At 36.8% G+C, this 23,948-nt stretch overlaps 1 long non-coding RNA gene across 5 annotated transcripts in view; it reads right to left on the bottom strand.

Annotated features, from left to right (window-relative positions):
• The window catches only part of LOC105486054 (uncharacterized), a 102,091-nt gene that overhangs the window by 42,136 nt on the left and 36,007 nt on the right, over window positions 1-23,948 (bottom strand). For 2 of the 5 annotated variants that reach the window (XR_011614887.1, XR_989920.3), the window contains exons 2-3: window positions 21,831-22,742; window positions 14,528-21,470 (exon numbers count right to left, since the gene is read on the bottom strand). This is a non-coding gene — a long non-coding RNA (uncharacterized lncRNA). Of the gene's footprint in view, window positions 1-14,527; window positions 21,471-21,830; window positions 22,743-23,948 lie in introns of those variants that run through there. The other 3 variants (XR_011614888.1, XR_011614889.1, XR_011614890.1) reach the window with 3 other exon arrangements.

Below are 23,948 nucleotides of genomic sequence, written 5' to 3'. Positions count from 1 at the left end.
CATAGGGTATACTTGTGCAAACCTATGGTATGGCCTACTTCACAGCTAGGCTGTATGGTATAGCCTATTGCTCCTGGGCTACAAACCTGTAGGGCATGTTATTATGCTGAATACTGTAGGCAATTGTAACAGGATGGTAAGTATTTGTGTGTCTAAACAGATCTTCACATAGAAAAGGTAATGTGTTTTACTATAACTTTACATCGCTAAGTGCTAGGAATTTTTCAGCTCCATTATAATCTTATGAAATCACTTTCATTTATATAGTCCATCACTGACCAAACATTGCTATGTGGCACACAACTAAATAAAAAATAGAAAAGAATATTACAATTTTTAGTAAATGGGCAAAAGAAATGGACAGATGGTTCATGGAAAAATAAAAGCAAAAATCCCTGTACATATGGGGAAAAAGTACCTATCTAGTAATCAGGAAATTGCTAATACCACTATACTATGATACTCTCACCTATTAGATTACAAATATTGAGAAACTTGATAATAGACTCGGTGATGAGGCATTAGAATTACTATATGCAACGGGAGATACAAAATGATACAAACCCTACGGAGGGGATTTTTGTAATAGTTTAAGAAAATTATATATACATATACCCATTAGCCAAGTAATACCATTTTTGGGAGTCTACCTTGAACTTTACAAACCTGAAACACTTATGTATAAGTTCATTTATTAAGGATCATTATGAGAGCAGTGTGGTTTGAATAAATTATCATACATACAGGAGCAAAGTTGTATGCAGCCATATGAAAGAAAAGGGAGAGTCTCTAAGAGAGATAATGGAGCATTTTTAGGAAGACATTATTAATTATATTTAGTAGGCTTCATTTCATGTGAGACTGAAAGGGAAATAAAAATTTTATATTTATTAAATGCAAGCATATGCCTATATGTACATATAAAGTTTGCTTCATTTTGTTAAAGGAAGCACAGGTAGCAAACATAGAAATTAATGAAAATGGTTAACTATAGGATGTAGATAGGAACCTGATAGAGAAAATAAGGAATGAAATAAAATCTTTTTAAAGTATACCTTTTGATATACTTTTTAATGTAGTATAATTTGGACTTTTTAACTATTTATATGATTTATATATTAAAACATTTATATTAAATCAAAAAGAAAAACTCTAAAACAATACAAATGAAAAGAAATGAGCCTATCTGTATATAGCATTGTTAACATTAATGCAGAGAAAAGAATTATAGGAAACTTTTGAACATAGTACCCTGCAGGTCTCTAGGGGAAAATATTCTGAGCACAATAATAATTGCAAAGAAGTCCTAAACTTGACTCTGTCTATTTAGCGATAGTGGTGCTATTGGTATTGTGATTTTTTAAAAAATTATAGTTGCAGCATAGTATAGAATAAAGGAAATAAGTAAATATCTTAATATTATTAGAAATCTTGATTTCCAGTGTTAAGAGAAAGAAGATTCAAAGAAGTTTAGAAGTAAAACTGTATTGTTAAATTTTAATTGAAAATAGCAATATAAGCTCATATTTTTTGAAAAGTAGATCTCTTGGCTCCATCCACAGAAAGATCCTGGAAGCAGTGACACATCAGTGGCAATGAGTATCCCTAGCACCCAGATTTTTGTTTGTAATTGTTATCTGCATTAGTTCAAGTCCACTGTGAAGCAGACACCGAAACTGGATTCCATGTGCAAGAGGTTTGTTAGGAGAAGGAGCAGAAGAAGGTAGAGAGAGTCCTCAGATGAAGGTGCAAACCTGACATCTGTGGAAGGAGGAAGGAAGAGAAGAAAAGAGGGTAGGGAGAAAGTGTGTCAGGCTGCTGAACATTTCTGAGAAAAGTTCAGCTGGGCCAAATGAGAGCCCGGATGTAGAAGTCCTGCATCTTTCTAGAATGAGCCTCTCTTTATAGCCTCGCTATGCTCAGTTATGGCTGCATGCAACCATAGGAACTGTAGGCTCTGCATGAGTTTGATGGTGGATACAGAAAAGCAGCTTCTGGTGCTGTCAGTCAATTATGCTTTCCACAGAAGAAGATCTGAATGATCCATTTCCATAGCTATTACACCACTCCTTGAAATAAACCAAGGTTCCTTGGAGAAATAACTCATTGCAGGTCTGCACAGGGAAGGTATGAAGGAAGCCTTTTACTTAACTCTGGACTTCTTTCTTTCACCATATATAAAATTAACTCAAGATGGTTTAAACACTTAGCTGTAAGATCTGAAACACTAAAACACCCTAGAAGAAAACCTAGGAAATACCATTCTGGACATCAGTCTTGGCAAATAATTTATGACTAAGTCCCCAAAAACAATTGCAACAAAACAAAAATTGTCAAGTGAGACTTAATTAAATTAAAGAGCTTTTGTACAGCAAAGAAACTATCAACAAGGTGAACAGACAACCTACAGAATGGGAGAAAATATTCACAAACTATGCATCCAATAAAGATCTAGTATCCAAAATCTAGAAGTAACTTAATTCAACAAACAAAAATCAAATAACCCCATTAAAAAATAAGGAAAGGACAGGAACAGACACTTCTCAAAAGAAGGCATACACGCACCAACAAACATATTTTAAAATGCTCATTATTACTAATCATTCAAGAAATGCAAATCAAAACCACATGAGATACCATCTCACACCAGCAAGAATGGCTATTATTAAAAGGTCAAGAAACAACAAATACTGGCGAAGTTGCAGAGAAAAGGGAACATTTATGCACTGTGGGTGGGAATGTAAATTAGCTCAGTCACTGCAGCAATCAGTGTGGAGATTTCTCAAAAAACTTAAAACAACTACCATTAGACCCAGCAATCCCATGCCTGAGTATATACCCAAAGGAAAATAAGTCATTCTACCAAAAAGGCATGCACACATATGTTCATTGCAGCACTATTCACAATAGCAAAGACATGGAATCAACCAAGATGCCCATCAATGGTGGACTGAATAAAGAAAATGTTGTCATATACACCATGGAATACTATGCACCCATAAAAAAGAATGAAATCATGTCCTTTGCAGCCACATGAATGCAGCTAGAGGCCATTATCCTAAGCTAACTAAGGTAGGAACAGAAAACCTAATACCACATGTTCTCATTCATAAGTGGGAGTTAAACATAGAAAACACATGGACACAAAGCTGGGAACAATAGCCACTGGGGACTGTTTGAGAGAGGAGGGTGGAGTGGAGGCATGGGTTGGAAGGATTCTTATGCAGTACTAGGCTCACTATGTGGGTAATGAGATCATTAATATGCATCAGCAGCATGTAATTTGCTCATGTGACAAACTTGCACATGTACCCCTCAACCTAAAAGTAGAAAGAAAAAAAAAGGTATACTTTTTTAGAAAACCAAATAAAGTATGTCAATTTATATAATATTTTCAATATTTAAATAAAAATCAGGCTGTGTGCCATGCCTCATGCCTGTAATCCCAGTAATTTGGGAGACTGAGGAAGGCAGATCACCTGAGGTCGGGAGTTCGAGACTAGCCTGATCAATATAGAGAGACTCTGTCTCTACTAGAAATACAAAATTAGCCTGGTGTGGTGGCATATGCCTGTAATCTCAACTACTCGGGTGGCTGAGGCAGGAGAATCGCTTGAACACTGGAGGCAGAGGTTGCAGTGAGCCGAGATCATGCCATTGCACTCCAGCCTGGGCAACAAGAGTGAAACTCCATCTCAAAAAAAAAAAAAAATTAATTAATTAATTAAATAAAAATCTTCACTGTCTCAAATATTATGATTCTATGAGATAAATACATAATCTCCAACGAGAGAAACTTGTTGTTCTAAACCTCAGCCCCGTTGCTAAATTTCAGCTTGGGCAACTTGTCTAAACTGCTTCACCCAGACTCCTCCCACTTAAATAAGGGCAAGATGAGGGCCTGTGTGGAAGGATGATCACTAGGATCACCTTAAAACATCATTCCCTGGCATAAGTTTGCTTTTATGGTGTTGACGTAATTGATATCACAAACCTACAGACTACTGCAGCAATCTGAATCGTAGAAGTTTCTAGTTTACAAACCACTTTAAAAATGTAAATTTATACAGTGAAAAACAAGTGATTTTGAATTGACATCACCTCTTACTATGAGAATTATAAGTTTAAATCACTAAATGAATGAGTAATTTTGTTTTTAGGATTTGAGAAGAAGTCGTTTTCAGTATGGACTTCGCGTTCATGACAAAATGTCTATTAGATTTACGAGCTAAGCTTTTTGTCATCGTATTTCTGGATGATTTCTTTGCTCAGGTCAATTTTGAGGCGTAAAGGGAGGAATGGCCTTTATCAAAGTCACCTTGTTTAACAGAATCTGGCAGTACCAGCTTCTCTGAAGGTGTCAAGATGAGGTCAGCTCCAAAGATAATAACATAACATGAAATTCAGGCAGAATTCATTTTGGTTTGTGTTTGTCTCCTTTCTGAAGTCTCCTAATTATGAGCTGAGTTTTAAACAAGAAATGTTCTTAAAAACATTTTTTTAATAACGCCCACTAATAACCTGCTCAGAGATTTTAGGAGGGCATATAGGGCATTAACTCCTATGAATTAGCAGTAATTAGCAGAGTAGTTCTTATACATATTCCTGTACAGATTAACAATAAATTGTAAGACTGCTTGCTAAATTGGTTAGTAAGGTCGGTGTGAACCACACCAAATAAATCATCAACTATTATTAAAGCACTGCTAAGTTTAAGGAACACATGGAGAAATCAAAGATGTAAAACATCTCTCTCTAAGCTTCATACTCAATCTGTCATCTATTTTCTAGACACTTATTTATAAAACACTATACTGCATATAGCCGTAAATCAGAATAGACCCTGACCCCCGGGTATTTATAGTCTTGTCAAAGGGATAAGGCCAATTACTAGTAGCTATAAAGCTGAGATAGCTAAGGTAAATGCTTGAGAAAGATATTAAAAATATACATTATGGGAGTTTGAGGAAGTTAAGAGGAGAGAGAATTTCACATGGATGGAAGCCCAAACTCAACATGTACCAAACTATGCTGATCTCCTTCCTCCCTCATGCATTTATTTACGGCTATCTTCAAGGAAATTATAGTACTACATATACGCCAGGCACTGGACTATGTTGATGATAGAATGATGAATAAAATACAATCCCTGCACTTCAGAAACTTTCTCTCTCATCCTCAACCCTTCTCCTCACCCCACAGGGTGTCCTATGTCAACTCATGACACTTCCATACTCCACTCCCATCAAGCAGAGAACTACCAAATCATCTTTAATTCCTTCTCTTCTGTCTTCATTTGAACCAAAAACCCAGTCAATCAGTTCTACCTGTCTTATTCTTTGTTTGTTTGTTTGTTTGCGATGGAGTCTCACTCTTGTAGCCCAGGCTGGAGTGCAGTGGCGTGATCTCGACTCACTGCAACCTCCACCACCCGAGTTCAGGCCATTCTCCTGCCCCAGCTTCCCAAGCAGCTGGGATTACAGGCACCTGTCACCACGCCCAGCTAATTCTTTGTGTTTTTAGTGGAGGCAGGGTTTCACCATGTTGGTCAGGCTGGTGTTGTACTCCTGACCTTAGTGATCCACCCTCTTCAGCCTCCCAAAGTGCTGGGATTACAGGCGTGAGCCACCGCAGGGATTACGGGCGTGAGCCACCACACTGGCCCTGTCTTATTCTTTAATCCACATTGTTACACGCTACGCTTTAGCTATTTGTTACTACTTTATTAAGATTTGCCTGTCTCTCAGGACGGGCTCTCTACCCTGTCCCAGCCACCATCCACACTACCAGTAAAGCACAGACCTGATGCTGTCATGGTCTTGGCTCAGAAATAGTCCTTTGTTTGTTACAAAGTGATGTATGACTCATTAGTGTGGATATCCAGACTCTTGTAATCAGATATCAACCTCAACTCCCAGACTTATTTCTATATCTCCTGTCTTCTACACAACAAAGACTCTAGTCACACCTGCCTTTTCTGGAATACACCCTCCACTTTCATTTCCTGATCCCAGAGTTCATTCTGCATGAATTATCTTATCTTCCTCCAAAATTGTATTTAATCTTCCAAGTTCAGCTTCTCTTAAGCCTTTCCAAATGTCTCCATCATAATTATTATATATGCCTTATTTTGAATATTTATGTCTTTTGATTATTAAATTTCTACCAGGCATTCTATTTTGTTTATATAATGATATTATACGTTTTGCAAAGCACTTTCACCAACTCCTAATACACACACTTTTAACCAACTCCACACACAACTTCGATGTGAGTGTAGGAAGCCAGATGAGGAAACAAATGCAGACAGTTTAGGGGTCATACCCCAGTTTCACAGTCCTTTAGCTCTCCGCCAGTGCTGTGCTCATGCTCAAATATGGAACTTATATTTCAGATCAGTCTTATTGTCCTGCTTTCCTTATTTCACTCTGGGTTCCTCAATGGCAGGAGCCCAAACCTCACTTACTTCCTGGGACGCAGTACATCTCAATGCAGATTTATTGAATTAATGAAGCTCCTGCTTAAATTCCTTCTCCACATCTGCCTCTCTTTTTAGCTGAGGTCACTTCATCCCTTTGAATGAATTTAAATAAACAGAGGCACTCAGCCTTGAATCAAACCTGCCTATCTCATACATTGTGTCTCCGCTTAAGGAACGGTGTGCTTTCAGTCTGCTTCTGACACAGAGTCTCAAAGTGATAACTCAGTTTTAACAAACAATCTTCACTTTTATTCCCTGGATCTAAAAGTCTTTAAAATCTCACAGTGCAGGACAAACACGTAATTCTACCAAGAACGTTTACCCCACAATAAAAGACCATTAACTCAAATACCATGATCTATAATAATCTATTTAACTTGGAAACTATGGTGATGAAGGATTCAAAGTGTTAACTGCTAATTCCAAATACCAAATATGATCTCTGTTAAACTATACTTTCAATTAGAAAAAAAATTAGGATTTCAGTACTAATCACAATTTTGACACTAGGAGTCCTGAATATTTACCTACAAATTATTGAAAAGTAGAAGGAAAGAGGAATGTGCAACTCAAGTTCAACATGAATTAGTAAAGATTCCATAGCCTTCAGTAATAGCTGAGGTTTTTTTTTTTTTTTTTAATCTATTTTGTCCACAGTGTCTCTGGCTCAATCGTTATCAGTGTTATTTCACTATCTTCTTATAGAGAAATGTGGTATCTCAGGATGCATGAGACAAAAGGCACTGACACTAAAATTCTCACATTATCAGAACCCGCTTCCCCACTCATTCTGCTGTGTGGTGCTACAATCCAGCTTTGGAGCACGAACTCTCACACTCCCACGTTATTCCTTCCATTGAAATTAAAGAAATGCAACTCATCAAACATTTGGCAGCTTCATATCTAACCCTCACATTTCAGTGTTTCCTTTGATGTTGTAAGAGAAGCAGATGCCTCTACATGGGAAAGCCAGATAGGGAGCCGCGCATTTTTACTTTTACTTTAACTATCTCTCAATGTGATCACCTTACCTGGATTATAGGATCTTTCTAAATGAGAAAGACTCTATTGTCACAAAGTAATGTCTGAAATGAATGATTAAAGGAAGGTACCCACATTATGTGAAGTGAATTAAATCTAAATCTTAAATATCTATGATAAAATTATTCTGTAATGAATTAGGAGTTTCAAGTAAAACATGCAAAGGAAATTTTTGTTCTATTTCAATTTATCAGGACTATTATCTTCAGTTCCAGGCATTATATTTAAGAAGAAACTGATCAAATCGAAATATAACCAGAAGCAAATCACCAGGTTGGTGAAGAAATATGAAACTATATGAAATAGAGAAGTGTTGAAGTAACTGGGGAGGTTTATGTTGGAAAAAATGAATATTCAGGAGAGAGAAGATGATTATGTTAAAGTGTCACTCAAAAAGGAAGATTATATTTGTCTAATACTTAAACTTTACCCATTGGATTTAAAATAAACTCAATGGATAAAAGTTCTAAGTAAAAGAACACTAAGTATAAAAAAAATTATTTAAACCTGACAAATTAAATGTTGGATTTCTCTGAAAAAGGAAGGGTTGCTGTAGAAGGTAATTCCCCCTTACTACAGAAGTTCAAAGAAGGTTTACAATAACCCAGTGGCCAGTTCTGTAAAATGGATTCCAACATTGGATGACTGAGAAGGCCAGATGGCTACTGGGCTTATTTGCAACTAGTGACTCTATTGTTGCCCTTGTTCTGATAATAAAGACAGAGTTATTAGAAAAGTGAGAAGCAGCTTCCAAACAATGCATTTCAAGCATAGAAATAAATAAATTACTGTTGCTACAATTATAAAATGACATTCATTTTCCCATTCTCTTTAAACAGATGATTTCAACTGATTTTACTGTCATCTAAAAGGGTCAAAGGAAAATGTTAAGTAGACAAATGGTTAGGAATACAATACTACACAATTATGTTTGAATTTAATTCCAGTTTTGTCAATGCTTTATGAAACTGAACTAAAAGAGGTCCTGGAAATGAGGATGTCATCCAGTGAGTTTTTACAGAGCAAGTTGAAAAAGCACATGGGAGGACATTGAAGAGTTTTAGGTCGATATAAGAAAAGAGAAAAGAAAACAAGTCTGAATGTACACCCAACTACGAAGCAAAAAGTGGTATTGGAGAAGCAATTTTAACTTTTTTCTTATTTGTTCATAATATTTGAAATTTGTCCCAATGACTTTGCATTATTCTTTGAAGGTACATTAAAATAATTTTTAAGTAAAGCTAACAGATGACCTATACATCTTCAGTACTCAATAAATATGAATGAGGCTTATTATAAAAGTATAATATATTCAAAATATATTCATACCCTTTTGAATAGAATTATACCTTACATATGACTTAATTTTGGATTATACTGTGAATAAAATGTCGATTAAGTATAAATACACACCAAAGAAATGAAAAAGGGAAAGTAATGTACTATTCCTGTCTTCATGAAGCTTACAGTGAAAAAGAACTGAAAAGAAATACATCTATGAAATAACTAAAGGGCATATTTGCCAAGCAACATAGTAACAGAGTGAGGTTCCGTAGATAATATTATAAACTATGCACATAAATGTTTTTTTAAAATCCTGAATAAAGATAGGGTTAAAATTAGGTGAGGTTACATAAAAAAAAATTTTCTAAATGAGGTAGGGATGTTATTGCAAGTTTTTAAAAAATAAACTAATAACAAAGTAAGATTAATTATAAATTGTATGACTCCTCCTCTACCATTCTCTTCATTATTAAATCATATCATTGATTTAAAAAAAATTCATTTCCTCCATCTCCATTTCCAAGTCATTTGGTTTTGATTTGCTAATGACTGCTGTAGTTTAGCTATGAGGAGAGTTTTGTGTTATTTGGTCTTAGGCACCCAGATGATGGATTAGTGGTTCTTAGGCACACTGTTAAAACGTCTTGTCAAAAATACACTTTTCTCAAACTTGCATTTGAAACAAAGGAGGCCACAACAGGACAGCTGCCACTGCAGCTACGCAGTAGACTATTCTAATTTCTATATCTATGATGTAAAGATGTTTTTGATGACAGAATAGGCAACTGCATGCATTAATAATGACCCTTACACTTTTATTACTTTTTTTACTTTTATTGCTTTTTAATAAAAGATAATCCTTTGTCTGATTTTTTATAGCCACTCATACCTATTTCAAGGCTCAATTGCCCATTTCTGTGAAATCAAAGATCTAAGCATTCACTAAATTATAGCCACTGTAGATTTCATTTTCACTTTCACCACAGGAAGAGGGAAAAGGAAAGGGAAAGAGAAAAGAAGGGTTAAATGCATGCATGATGCTTCTTTTCACGTCTGTGGTAAAGAACGTATTGGATGGCTTAATTTTTGTGTGTTTTAAACCACATTTGCCTTTTCTCACTGTGATGTGGTTGGAGCAAACCATAGGTGTAGACCTGGATTCTAATTATGATGTGCCTATTATGCATCTAGCACAGTGCTAAACACTTTCACACACACACACACACACACACACACACACACACTCCACACTTAAGCCTCCAAACAATCCTATAAGGAAGACAGTTTAGCCCCATATTTGAAGTTAAAAGAGGTATGTTTAGAGAATTTAAATAATGAGCTTATTGCCAGAAATTATAGCCTCACCAACATTTTGAACACATTTCTTCTAAGTCCCACATGCATGCAACTGAGGGTCTGGCAGCCCTGCAGCTTTTGTGAACACTAGGTGGGGACGTCATGCTCATGAGTGTGGAGATGGCCATTCTCCTCAGCAGTAGCTTCCCACCCCTGGGGCCTCTTCCAACACACTGGGCCTCTAATAGCCTCTGCACTTCAGAAAGCAGATGTTCAGCTGCTCTGCCCCACACACTCAGCCACATACGCACCCTTCCTCTGAATTGTGCCTCAGTGCCTTGGGGTCCCCATCCCCGTTCCAATGAATGCTATGTCATTGTCTGAAAGGCTTGCACACTTTCAGAGCAGCATTCTGGCAGGAGTGGCACAAGCTTGTGACTCTTAACCCACCCACCAGAATCTATCCCAGTGTCCCAACCCTACTTCCCGCAATTTCAAATCTGAGACAGAAGATTCAAGTCTTTGGCTCTACTGTCCCTCCCAATTCCTCCCCTAGTCTTAAGAAGGGCTCCCCTCTGCCTTTCAGAAAGCAATTGACTTAGTGACTCGTCCAACTTACTCCGTGGTTCTTAGTAAAAACATCTGCCCTCTGGTGTTCTAAGCTTGGCTTTCAAGATTTTAAAGAAAATGATCATTTCCTCACTCAACAAAGTCAGAATTTTACAAATCAAAAGCGCTTGTTTTTGGACTATGATTTTCTAAAGAGCTAAAAACATTGTACTTATTTTAAAACTCAAAGGAATTTCTCTTTTTGTCTAGGGTTTTCTGAAAGAATGAATACTGCACTTTCAGTGGGGGGAGAGGCACAGGATAATCAAGGGACAAAAAGCATAGCTACAGGAAATAAGGACATTGGGTGGATATTATCAAAAATTGTATCCTGATATTCTGGAATTTCCTTGTCCATTTTTAAAAGCATAATTTAAAATGTTTAATAAAAATTCAAATTTATTAAATATAGTTTTTATTTTTTATTTGGTATGACTTAAAAATCATAAAAGTGTTCAAGAAAATGTAAAGTAATAACTCCATGACATTATCTCACAGCCCTTGAAACAGCATCTAAGGGAGCCACATAGGAATGATTGCCTTAGGACTGTGAAGATACAATAGACCGCAAAATACCTCAAACTGGGTCATCTGAAGCTTTAGATGTTTCTTTTTTTTCATGTAATTTTCATTTCTCAGAAAATTTATGAATAAGATAAGTCACAAACTTTAGGCTTTTGGCAATTATTATACCGACACAAAGTTTATTTTACAAAATGGTAATTTTTCTATCAATATGTTCAGTAGCAGAACTATTGAAGATATGTTTTTCAGTTTTTTTTTAAAAACCTATTTAAAAACATTTATATTGTTCTAAAATTGACTGTGGTGATGTTCAAACTATCATTCTTCCCTGCATTTTCTGTTTGTGAATATGATCTGTGTAACAGGCACTATTTAATTCAACCATATTTATTGATACTTGCTTTGTGTAAAATATTTTTCCAGAAGCTGGAATTGTAGTTGTAAATGAAACAGAAAACACAATTCTTGACCACAGGTAGTGAGGGATGACAGTGAACAAATAAATAAGTAAACATGCCACATGTTAGAGGGCCATTACAGTTACTAGACCTGGCCAACTGGGTTCCTGCTCTGGACTCTCCATTTTAGAAACACCTGTTCTGTCACTGGCCATGCACCTCCTGTCTGGGCAAGTAGTCTGCAGAATCAAAGGTATGTGCCCATGTGGAGGCCCAAAGACTGGGGTTTCTGCAGGCATCTATCTCTGTAATACGATCCGAGGAAACTGAAGTAAGAAGCACTAGAGGCTTAGGTTTTCCTTTGTATGCTAGCCCCAAGCCCTGAAAATATCAGAATGTGAACTTCTGGGTTTTTTTAATTGAATGGACATTTTATATCTCTGTAGGGCTAGAAATTAACTTTTTTTTTCTTTTTCTTTTTTTCTTTTTTTTTTTTTTTTGAGATGAAGTTTCACTCTTATTGCCCAGGCTGAAGTGCAATGGGGTGATCTTGGCTCACCGTAATCTCTGCCTCCTGTGTTCAAGTGATTCTCCTGTCTCAGCCTCCCAAGTAGCTGGGATTATAAGCATGTGTCACCACGCCCACCTAATTTTTGTAGTTTTAGTAGAGACGGGGTTTCACCATGTTGACTAGGCTGGTCTCGAACTCCTGACCTCAGGTGATCTACCTGCCTTGGCCTCCCGAAGTGCTGGGATTACAGGCGTGAGCCACCGTACCTGGCCCCTAGAAATTAACTTATAGAAAAATCATAGTAGTGAAAATAATTAGTGTTATTTAAAGTGCAAATGAATTTTATCTGGTAGAGTTCCAATTGATTCCTCTCTTGTAGAAAAGACCACCCCAAACATTTTATTGCCCTAGAGAATATGTACTAGTTTTGCATCCATTACTTATTTCATTTTGGCCCTACTAACTGTATGTATATACGTATGTCTATACATACAAACACACATTTACACATATATTCAGATTTTTGAGATTCCCTTTTGAACTGCTCAGAACATCTTATTGATTAATAAGATCTTGTTAATTAACTAGCATACCCCATTAATTAGTGCACTTAATGAATCTTTGATACAGGTTTATTTTTATTTGCATCCAAGCCATAATGAAATTTGTTTTTGTTTTTTTTTAATTTTTGAACTTTATAAATTAGGAAGGGTTTAAAATTTAAAATAGAATGGAAGGTGACAGTTTCACTGGTAAGGTGATATTCGGACAAAGGCTGAAGAAGATAAGAGAGGAACCTAGGATGAGACTGTTCCAAGCGGAGAGAGAAAATCAAGTCCTAAGAGAGAAGATAGGAATCATGGAGAAAAAAAACTAATTCCCTTCTACCTCTCACAACCCAAGAAAGATCTGTATACAATTTGGGGTTTGAAAGCAGATCGGACACAGCAAATAAACATTGTATAGGTGTGGCTGTAGACATTTGGAGTGATCTAATTCAAAAGTAGAATACGTAAATGTCTGTGGAGACACTGCCAGAGAAATCACTGACCTTGGAGGAAGGGGTAAAAGGATTCCCTAATGAGATAACGATGGCCATGTGGCAAAATTTGCAAACAATGGGCAATTTAATGATGCTGCAATGTGGATATCTCCTGCCTGGTTATTTTGAATCGCAGTTAAAAAAACAATAATTTATTTTAACAATTTTGTCTAAGTCATGAAAACAAGAAAATCAAAAATTAGTAGTCTTAACAGGTCACCTATTTGAATAATCATGTCTACTAGCCAGCAGAGATGCTATAATTTTCTTTCTAGTAGAGCTTTATCTTTAATTTTACACTAAAATAATCTTGCAATGTAGTTAAAGAGAATATTCGAAATTCAGAAACATGAACCTGGTCCCTAAATCATCAAAACCAAGATAGTCAGAGTGTTAGTCCATTTTCTGTTGCTATAACATAATACCACAGACTGGCAAATAACGAAGAATTAAGGTTTATTTGGTTCATAGCTCTGAAGGCTGGGAAGTGCAAGCACGGCACCGGCATCTGACAGAAGGCAGAAGTGAGAGCATGGGACAGAGTGGAAATAGAGCCAAACTCATCCTTTTTATCAGGCACTTACTCCCTTGTTAATGGCAGTAATTCAGTTACGAAGGCAGAGGCCTCATGGCCTAACCACCTCTTATATGTCCCAACGCTGAACACTGCTGTACTGGAGACTGACACAGTTTATTTGTCCCCACCCAAATGTCATATTAAAACGTTATCCCCAATTTGGGAAGTGGGGCTTGGTAGGGAGCATTTGGGTCATGAGGGAAGATCCCCATAGCTTGATGCTGTCCTCCCAGTAGTAAGAGAGCTCTCAAGAGACCCCGTTGTTTAAAGTGTATGGCACCTGCCCCCGATCCCACTCCTGCTTTATGCCATGTGATGTGCCTGCTCCCCCTTTGCCTTCCACCATAGTCAGAAGCTTCCCAAGGCCGCCCCAGAAGTTGAGCAGATGCCAGTGCCATGCTCGCTATAAAGTCTGCAGAACCTTGAGCCAATTAAATTTCTTGTCTTTATAAATTACCCAATCTAGAACTCCTGATCTCAAATGATCCACCCACCTTGGCCTTTCAAAGTGCTGGGATTATAGGCAGGAGCTACTGTGCTCGACCCAGCCTGGCCAACATGGTAAAACCCCATTTTAACTAAATACACAAGAATTAGCCAGGCGTGGTGGTGGGCACCTATTATCCCAGCTACTCAGGAGGCCAAGGCAGGAGAATTGCTTGAACCTGGGAGGCAGAGGTTGTAGTGAGCCGAGATCATGCAACTGCACTCCAGCCTGGGTGACAGATTCCATCTCAAAATAAATAAATAAATAAATAAATAAATAAATAAATAAAAACTAAAAAATTACCCAATCTCAGGTATTTTTTTATAACAATCCAAGAATGGCCTAATACATGGACTAAGTTTCCAACACCTGAACTTTGGAGGACACATTCAAACCATAGTGGTTAGTTAGGTTAGTTAATTCACTATATTACATTTTAGAAGGCATAGAGATAGTTGTAAATTTAAAAAAGTAATCCTACTTAAACAAGGTTTGGTGTCTATAATAGTTAACTAAAATGGAGCAGTTACCATCTTGCTTTTTACTTTGCTACCGACATGAACAAGACTCAGATGTAAGAAAGTTGATACATACTCAGCAGTTAATTTTTATTTCTTGTCACTACAGCAATGTTCTAAAAGCCTCTTTATGAATGTCAAACCACACATGAAAATAAAATAAAAATTTCATCAGCAAATAAGTCATTTCATATACTTTGGAAAGTAGACAGGGGGAGGGTGTCTGACCAGTTTTCACTCTTGTATTTGAGCTTTCTTGTGTGAGAGACGCCAGTCTGACATTTGAAAACACAGGCCAGAGGATGAAGACACAGACTGTTTGAAATCTTTGTGTGTCTCTGCCATTCCTTTAAATGTGTATTCGTTTGGAGCAGTGTAATAGGTGACTGCATAGATGAATGAAGCAGCGTTTATTTCCAGGGTCACAAGCAGAGTCAGAGTCTCCTCTACCATTCTCCTAATCAGCATTACTAGTCAGCTTTCAACGAAAGTAAATCTTTGCCCTCTTCCAGAACACAGTACAGTTAAGAATGCTCAAGAAAGTAAAGTGTACACGGAATGCTTTGGCATATTGCATAAAATACTATCGTAATGATTACATGAGAAACTGCACCTGACCTCCACTTAGCTGTACAGACATGGGTGCTCATCTTCAGAACGATTCAGAGTCTAGTAAACGGAATGATTAGACAAATGATCAGAATAACATTGACTCCTTTCATAGCTGCCCTTAATAGCCAGGGTCATGAAAGCATCATAGCAGTTGGAAGACGACCTGTAGGAAAAGGCTACCAATGATGCTCTCGGGAAGTAAAAAAAAAAAAATAGCCAAGAGAAGCAAAGAAAAAGAAGCCCTGCTGCCTTTACATATCTCAGAACTTGAGAAGAATTTATATACAATTTGGAAGTTTGGGGATGCAGTCAGGATACTAACAAGCAAATGGGCCGTAGATGTCTGGTGAGTGGAATGGAGATTTGATTTCAGGAAACCTCAGAGAAGTTTTAAGACACAGCTGGAGTGAAAGAACCCCTTTGACCTACAGGGATTCACAAAAATGTGTCGTTGGGCAAAATGTCAGAAATAAAAGGGAAAAAACTACTAACATTACTCTTCCTGGTTTAAAATAACTAAACTTACTTAGTCTTAGTAAAGTCCAGATTATATGCTGGGGGGCAACTATTACCTACTGTAGTGTCATGGATATTTCTGCATAAAACCAAATATCCACAACATTCTTAATCCAGGTCTTTTGGGGCATCAGTGAAAGAGAGAGAGACAGAGAGAAAAAGAGAGAGAGAGAGAGTGTGCGTGTGTCTCTGTGTGTGTGTGTGTGTCTGTGTGTGTGTTTATCAATAGGAGAAAATTATTTTTGTTAATGTCATTGTATTTTGAACTTTCTGATTCTGATTTCCCAAAGGAATAGGGAGATTTGAAGGAAGCAATAACCATCTTCAAAATTCACACTTTTAAATGAGTGTCCTTTTCTATATATCATTCATAACTGTAGTTTATCCACTTTATTTTTATCAAATACCTACCCTGCCCCAGGCTCTGAACACAGAGGATAGAGCAATAAAATAAAACAGGGAAAATATTAAAAAGAATTCTGATGGAGTTTGCATTCTATAAGGGTATAAAAAGAATAAACAAGTATATAAAATGAAAGGTAGGGATTGAGAAAGAAAACGGTAGGATAATGAGAATGGGGTGGGAGTTGCCCCTAAGCTCCCTGTGGGAGAGTGATGTGATATCAGCAGACTATGGTCAGGGGAGATTCCTCTAAGGTAAGATGTGACCCATAATTTGAAGGAAGTAAGAGAAAAGGCCACAGGGATATCTGACTGCGATGGCTTTTTTGAGGTGTCAGTTTGGCAAAGCTCCAGTTCCCAGTTACTCAAACGCCAATCTAGGTGTTGCTGTGAAGTTACTTTGCACATTAATTAAACTCCCTAGTTAGTTGATTTTAATAAGGCATATTATCCTGGAAAATAATGGTGGGCTCAACTTAATTAGTTGAAAGGCCTTCAAAGTAGGACTGAGACTTCCCAGAGAGAGAAAAAAAATTCTGCCCATAAACAACAGCTCTTCAGCCCATGCCAGTGGAATTCCACCACGCTTATCATGCTCCTTCCCTGGCCACCTGCCTGCCCTACAATGTTCAGATTGGCTTAGCCAAGCCCCTCAAGTGCCAATCCCTGGTAATAAATAGTTTTATGTCCTATAGGTTCTCTCTCATTCAACTCTAGCTGATAGACTTGAGAAGAGCATTCCAGGCCCTGAGTTAAGAAGTTGCTTGGCAGGTCCAGGAGACAGCATGGAGGCCACTGTGGCTTCAGCAAAGGGAGCAGAAAGGAATGGTGGGAGAAATAGTTTTGCTCTAGACACATTAGACACGTAAGTAGAGATGCCAAATGAGCATTTGGATATATCCATATGGAATTTGGTGCAGAGTCTGGACGCAGATATAAATTTCAATCTTTATGTGCTGCTCTCTTGTTCAAACCATTCTATAGTAGCAACCCAATTTCCTATAGATAATATCAAACATCCCGATAACCTCAGGAAGTCAAGTAACTTTTTTTTTGGTAAAACGTGATGCCATTCAAACTAAGGTATTCAACAAGTAACATCCTCAATGCCAAAACCTCTAATCCTTCTGTGAAAGAGGCAGGACATAAAAATACATAAAACTAAACATCAAGATGCCGTGACATTTTGCTATAAGACTAGAATATGGGACAAGTATAAAACACAGATTATAAGCTTTCCTTATGATAAAAACGTGCTTCATATATTTAGTTATGCTTAAAGGATACATTATCAGTGGGAAATAGAGGAGGAATAAAACATTTTTGGCAGTTTCATAATTGCCTAAAAGTTTTTTTATGCAGATGTATGAGCTTTGAAGAACTTGGCTTGAAATGAAAAAAGAAAAAACATGTTTATACTTAACTCCTTTGTGAAAATGTTTTCAGGTAGCTAATTCTTCAGGAAATATGGCATGGTTCACTGCCAGTCAGAATAAATTAATGCATCATTTTCCCCAGGAAATATCTCACACCTGTTTCTAATATTTATTTGTTCCTTTGGACTATTTCCATGCACTTGGTTCACTGATTTCTCCTTTCTAGGTCTCCCTAGTCAAAAAGAATAGGGCATGACTACTAAACCCAGGTGGTCTAGAAATCTCCATCACTGTTGAATTGTGGTTGACCCCAGTGGGTGGGGGTGGATACGTTGTTTAACAAAACACACCACCCACCTTCTTTAAAGACAGAGACCACACAGTCCTACTTTTCCCATTCACAGAGTTGGCTAAAAGATGCAAACATTAGGGTTGCTTCTTCAAAGAAAATGATATAGCAACTTTCAACATAAACATGAACTTTCATGCTCCAAGGAAAGCAGGCCGTGATAAATCTCTTTTTGTGGTTCTGAAATCCAACTAAAGACACCTGAAAAAAAACTGCTGGACATTTGAATGAATTTATCCTGACAATGTAGTGAAGTTATATTTCCATTTCTGTAGTGAATTTCTGTCATTTGATTGAAAGCCATGAATGCAGAAATAAATTGGATCTTGGATTCATTCATGCATACGGGCAAAAAAACATGTATTCGATGTTTATTCTGAAAGACAGAATCCTTGCTTTTATAAAGGCCATATCTCATGAGAAAAGCAGCTAAAATCACTACAGAAATATGGCCAGTGTTAGAGAAGAGTTTGCAGGGAGAGTTTGCTACTGAATCACAAAGAAAGGAGAATCTTGGGATATAGGAAAATCAGGGATAATAGGCCAGGAGATTTAAGCTAAGTTGAGCCTTGGGACCAGTAGAAGCTAGTTAAGTGGTGAGAGTTTTCCATGACGAAGGTGAAATCTGGAAGGTCAGAAATAGTGACTGCGTTCAGAGAATTTTAGGCAATCTACGGGGCTGGCACACGGCCTTTTGCGGAAATTGGGTGGCAGATGGTAAGAGATGATAGCTGGATAGGCAAATATTTCACAATAAGTTCATCGTACCTATGCTTGGTTATTTGGATTTTGTTTAAAGGCTTGGTTAGCCTCTGAAAGATTTCATACTGTAAGGTCACATGCTTGCATACACATTTTAGACAGGTGCTTCTGGCAGCCTTGCATTGATTGGGAGGGTACCAGGTTGGAGATAGGACAGATATGGCATAAGCATCATAAATAAGATAGTGATAGTGGGAATAAAAGGAAAGAGGTGAATTTACAAAATAGGTAAGGGAAATCTCAAAGAGTTTTCCAACATGTTTCCAAGTATAACAAAATATATTAGCAAACGCGGGCTGCCATAACAAAATATACAGACTGAGTGACTTAACCAACAGAAGTTTGTCTCTCAAAGTTCTGGAGCCTGGACGTCCAAGACCAAGGCATCAGCTAGTTTTTGTTTTTCCTGAAGTTTTTCTCCCTGGCTTTTGGATGGTTGCATTCTCGCTGTGTCCTCCCATGGTGTTTCTTCTGTGCACACCCCTGGCATCTCTTTCTCTTCTTACAAGGGCACCGATCCTATTGGATTAGAGTCACATCCTTCTCATGTGATTTAACCTTAAATACCTCCTTAAGGGCTCTATTTCCAAATAGAGTCACATTGGGGTTAGGCCTTCAACATATGAACTTTGGGGGGCATAATTCTATCCAATACTAAATGAGGACTGTTCTCAAATTTTAGAAAGTATGAATCACGTGATTAGATTTCTAGGGATATGATGATGACAATCACATGGCTCTAAAACCTTGGTGAGAGCCTCTACATCTTTTCCCCATCCTCCAGATAACCAGTAAGGATTTGAGGGTCTGGAGAGTGCAGAGTCACAGGAAGGGGCAGTCTGTGTTCCTGGATGAAGACAAGGAAGAGCAGGGCCCTTACCTTCCTGTACTGAGCTGTCCCAGGAGCAAGGGAAGAGATGAAGTTTTAAAAATATGTTTAAAAATTGTTATATTGAATAAATTGATATTGAATTTGAGAGCACAATAACTACATAAACTACAAATCTCAGGGACAAGGATCATTCACAATCAGTTAAGTCATTTTGCCACTGGCAGTGATATTTTAAAACATGATTACCCTTTGTTTCAAGCACACAAACATCCACCGCAAGAGTTAACTTAGACTGCTGATGCTAATAATCTAGAACTACAATCTTTGTTACCTTAAAAGACAACGTCCTTTAGTACTAGGAATTCAAGAGGAATATTTTAGGACCATTGGTCAGACACTTTCAATGCTTGTGATACTACTTTGGTATACATAAAAGTTCCACTAAGACTCAGAAGGAAGAATGTTTCCGTTTTCTACTGAAGACAGGATCTTAGAAGTACTCAAGTGAGTTATTCGTCTGTTTAAGTTTTATTTTATTTTTAATTGACAAAAATAATTGTACATATTTATGGAGCACAATGTGGTGTTTCCATGTGTGTATACCTTGTGCAATGATCAAATCGGTGTAATTAGAAAATTTGTTACCTTAAACATTTATCATTTGTTGTAGTGAGAACTTTCAAAATCCTCTCTTCTATATAGGAACTAGCTAGACAACAACATTTTACCAGTACATGACTCTCATATATTAGCAACAAACCAAATTTGAAAAGCCTTAGCCAATACTACAAAAACAAAACATTTAGAGTAATACTTTTAAATTTTTGAAAATGTCTTTAGTTATATAATTATAATTGACAAATTATATTTGCATATACTTAAGGGGTAGAAGATATAATCATATAATCTAAGAATGCAATATAGAATAATTAAATCAAGTGAATTAACATAACAATCATCTCACATACATCATTTTTGTGGTGAAAACATTTGAAATTTAATTTCTTTGCAATTTTGAAATGTACTATATTATTGTTTACTAGATTTACTAGGCTGTGCAATATACATTTATAATAATATTTGTGAATACCAATGTATTAGATTTATCACCTTCTATAAATATTCATCTTTGAAATGATAAAAGTGGGTTCCACCTGTAGTTCTTTTCTGACACGAGAAGTTGCAGGTGCATATGAGATGATCTACTGACTTTTCTTCTCAAAGTATTTTTTGGAAGCAGTGGGATTTGGCTTGGTTGTAGAAGAACTCAATATCTATTTGCCAGGCAGACTTCTCTGTGGAGCTCCACCAACTGGCATGCCTTCACGAAGAAGACAGTCTCTTCCATGCTTCAGCCATTGGGAGATCATTGACACTCATATACTTGATGATTTCCACTGGGGTTCTATTATGAAAAGACCCGTTAGTGGAAGGTCAGGACCTCCTACCGGCACATCATAGTCTCAGGAAATCTATTTATTTAAGTCTGACAAGAGTACAGTGCTCGTATGGCCCAAACTGGCTTTCTTTGGTGTATGTATCTAGACGTGATGGTTATAATGAAAATCCACTGAAACTGCAACAACTTCACAGTTCACAGTATGAAATGCATTGGCTGTCTCACTCAAAGCAATAATTTCTGTAGGACACACAAAGGTGAATGGCAAAGGATAAGAGAAGAGCATGAAATACTTTTTTAAGTCAAGCCTAAAGTCAAGGCTTAGTTCTTTGAACTCTTCCCTGGCAATGGCAATATACTTACAATAGTAGGTTTCTGAGGAACTTATTCATTCATTCACTCGTGCAATTGAAGAATACAGCAAATGTGAATTGAGAACCTTCACTGTGCCAGCTTTGTGTAGAAAAAAAAGATTTTAAGTAATGTAAAGTGTTTGTTCCTGTTGTCTTTTGTTCTGAACAGAGTTATACTAAGTAGATAGTGGAGAGCAAAGCAAACTTGCAACCACTTTCCTTTCTTAAAGAAGAAACATTGAAGGAGACAGCTACTACATGCATTGCTCGTCTTCACAATGTGTACTATGTCCTGACAAAATGTGTGGAATATTAAATGCCATACTCTGTGTCACGAAGATATTTCCTGATAATTCAGAATAATGAAGAAACAATTCATTTTGAGACATACTAAGACAAATGTATGCTCAGTAAATTTTTAAAATTTAAATTTTCTTTTAAAAAATTATAAATTTATTACCTTAAACATGTATCATTTGTTGTAGTGAGGACGTTCAAAATCTTCTCTTCTGTATAGGAACTAGCTAGACAACAACATTTGAGATTTCTGGGGATATGATGATGACATATATATATACCCACATACACACACACAGAGAGAGAGAGAGGTTGGTATGCACACATATATTTTCATTTTTCATCAGCCCTAAAATTAATGATACTTCGGTAGCAAAGAGCATACCTATGTCTGGCTCCAAGTTTCTTACATTATTCTCCAAAAAAAGGAACCAGGGTTTCTTAGAGTGATGCTGATTTGAGGATTGGGGCAAAAGTACACAAGATCAGGCCGGAGTAGTGTTAGAAGGAAGTGTTAACAAAAAATTATGGAGGTATGACAAAGGGGCACAGAAGTCAGCTGAAAGATCTATCAATGACCAAAGCTGGAACAATTGGAGCAGAAAAATTAAGTAGCATTGAACTATAACCCAAAGTATGAAATAAATAAATACCCATGAGTTCACAGTAATATAAATGATTAAGAATAAATAAGTGGGGGAAGAATAGACAAATGTACTATGCAAAAGAATCTTACAGACAGTCTGCTCTTAAAGTGGTGGAACATAATTCCCCACTCCTTATGGGTAGGCTAAGCATAGTGATTTCCTTTCAAAGAATAGAGTGTGAAAAGAGGAAAAAGAATAACTTTCCAGGGGAGAAACGTGACCAAAAACTATCTCAGTCAGGTAATCAAGGTTAACATCAACAGTGGTAAGTCACCTTAATTGTATGTACACTTGATATGATGTGATGCGAATGGCACTTTACCTCAGTGGTCTTTCTCCCAAGAACACATAAGTCAGGTCTAATCACAAGAAAAACATCACACAAAGTCCAGTTGAGGGACATTATACAAAGCTTCTGAGCCGTACTCCTGAAAACAAGCAAGATTGTCAAAAATAAGATAATTCTGAGAAACTGTCAGAGCCAATAGGAGCCAAAGAAGACATGACAACTAATGTAATGTGCTATCCTGGATGGGAGCCTGAATAAAGTACAGTGTTGAATTTAGTTTATAATAGTGTGTCAATATTGGTTCATTAATTGTAACAAATACACCAAACTCATGTTAAATGTTAATAATAGGGGAAGTTGAGTGGGAATACATAGACACTCTATCTTCATAATTTTTCTCTAAATCTGAAATTATGCTAAACTAAAAGTATACATACAAATACATATACATACATATACATGTATACATATATGTATATGTACATACATATGCATATACACATTTCATATATACATATATGTACACATATATGTACATGTATGTGTATACATACACTGAACTATGATATGCAATATAGTCTGAAATTTTATTGTATGAAAAATTTCATATAATACAAGAACTGTCTATCTTGTTTATCAGTGTTTCTCTAGTACGTTATACAGCACTTGTCACAGATTTTTTTTTTTTTTCTTTAGAGGCAGAATCTTGTTCTGTCACCCAGGCTGGAATGCAGTGGCATGATCACGGCTCATCAGAGCCTCAAATTCCTGGAGTCTAGTAATCCTCCTATCTCAGCCTCCTGAGTAGCTGGGGCTGCAGGCACATATCATCACAAAATTAGCCTGGCTAATGTTTTCATTTTTTTGTAGAGACGGGGTCTTGCTTTGTTGCCCAGACTAGTCTCAAACTCCTGGGCTCAAGGGATCCTCCTGCCTCAGCCTCCCAAAGTGCTGGGATTACAGGTAGGAGCCACTGTGCCTAACAAGAACAAAAAAAAATTCTTTAAAAAATACTCATTTAATGGATATAGATACAGAACTATGCGTATTTGTGTATTCATGCATGTCTATATATCTTACAATTTATATTTATGTAATTATATTTATGTATCATTTTCCATGTTAAATGTTTCACATATATAATATTCACTGACTCTGTGATAATTTAGAAATGTGTTCAATTTAAGTCCCCAAAAGACTCCCCAATCTACTTGTATCAAAGTTTCAATTTAATTTTTTTCAAATAATTTGAGTGATTGCAAACAGTCATTTGCGTACCAGTGTATAAAACTTAAAAATGATCATGTGTCACTCAACAAGGGCTCATTCATTGTATGTAATGCAC

The sequence above is a fragment of the Macaca nemestrina genome, chromosome 16 (assembly GCF_043159975.1).
Source record: "Macaca nemestrina isolate mMacNem1 chromosome 16, mMacNem.hap1, whole genome shotgun sequence".
Taxonomy (NCBI): Eukaryota; Metazoa; Chordata; class Mammalia; order Primates; family Cercopithecidae; genus Macaca; species Macaca nemestrina.
The sequence above is the reverse complement of the archived record's forward strand: the minus strand, read 5'-3'. Positions and strand labels throughout refer to the sequence as shown.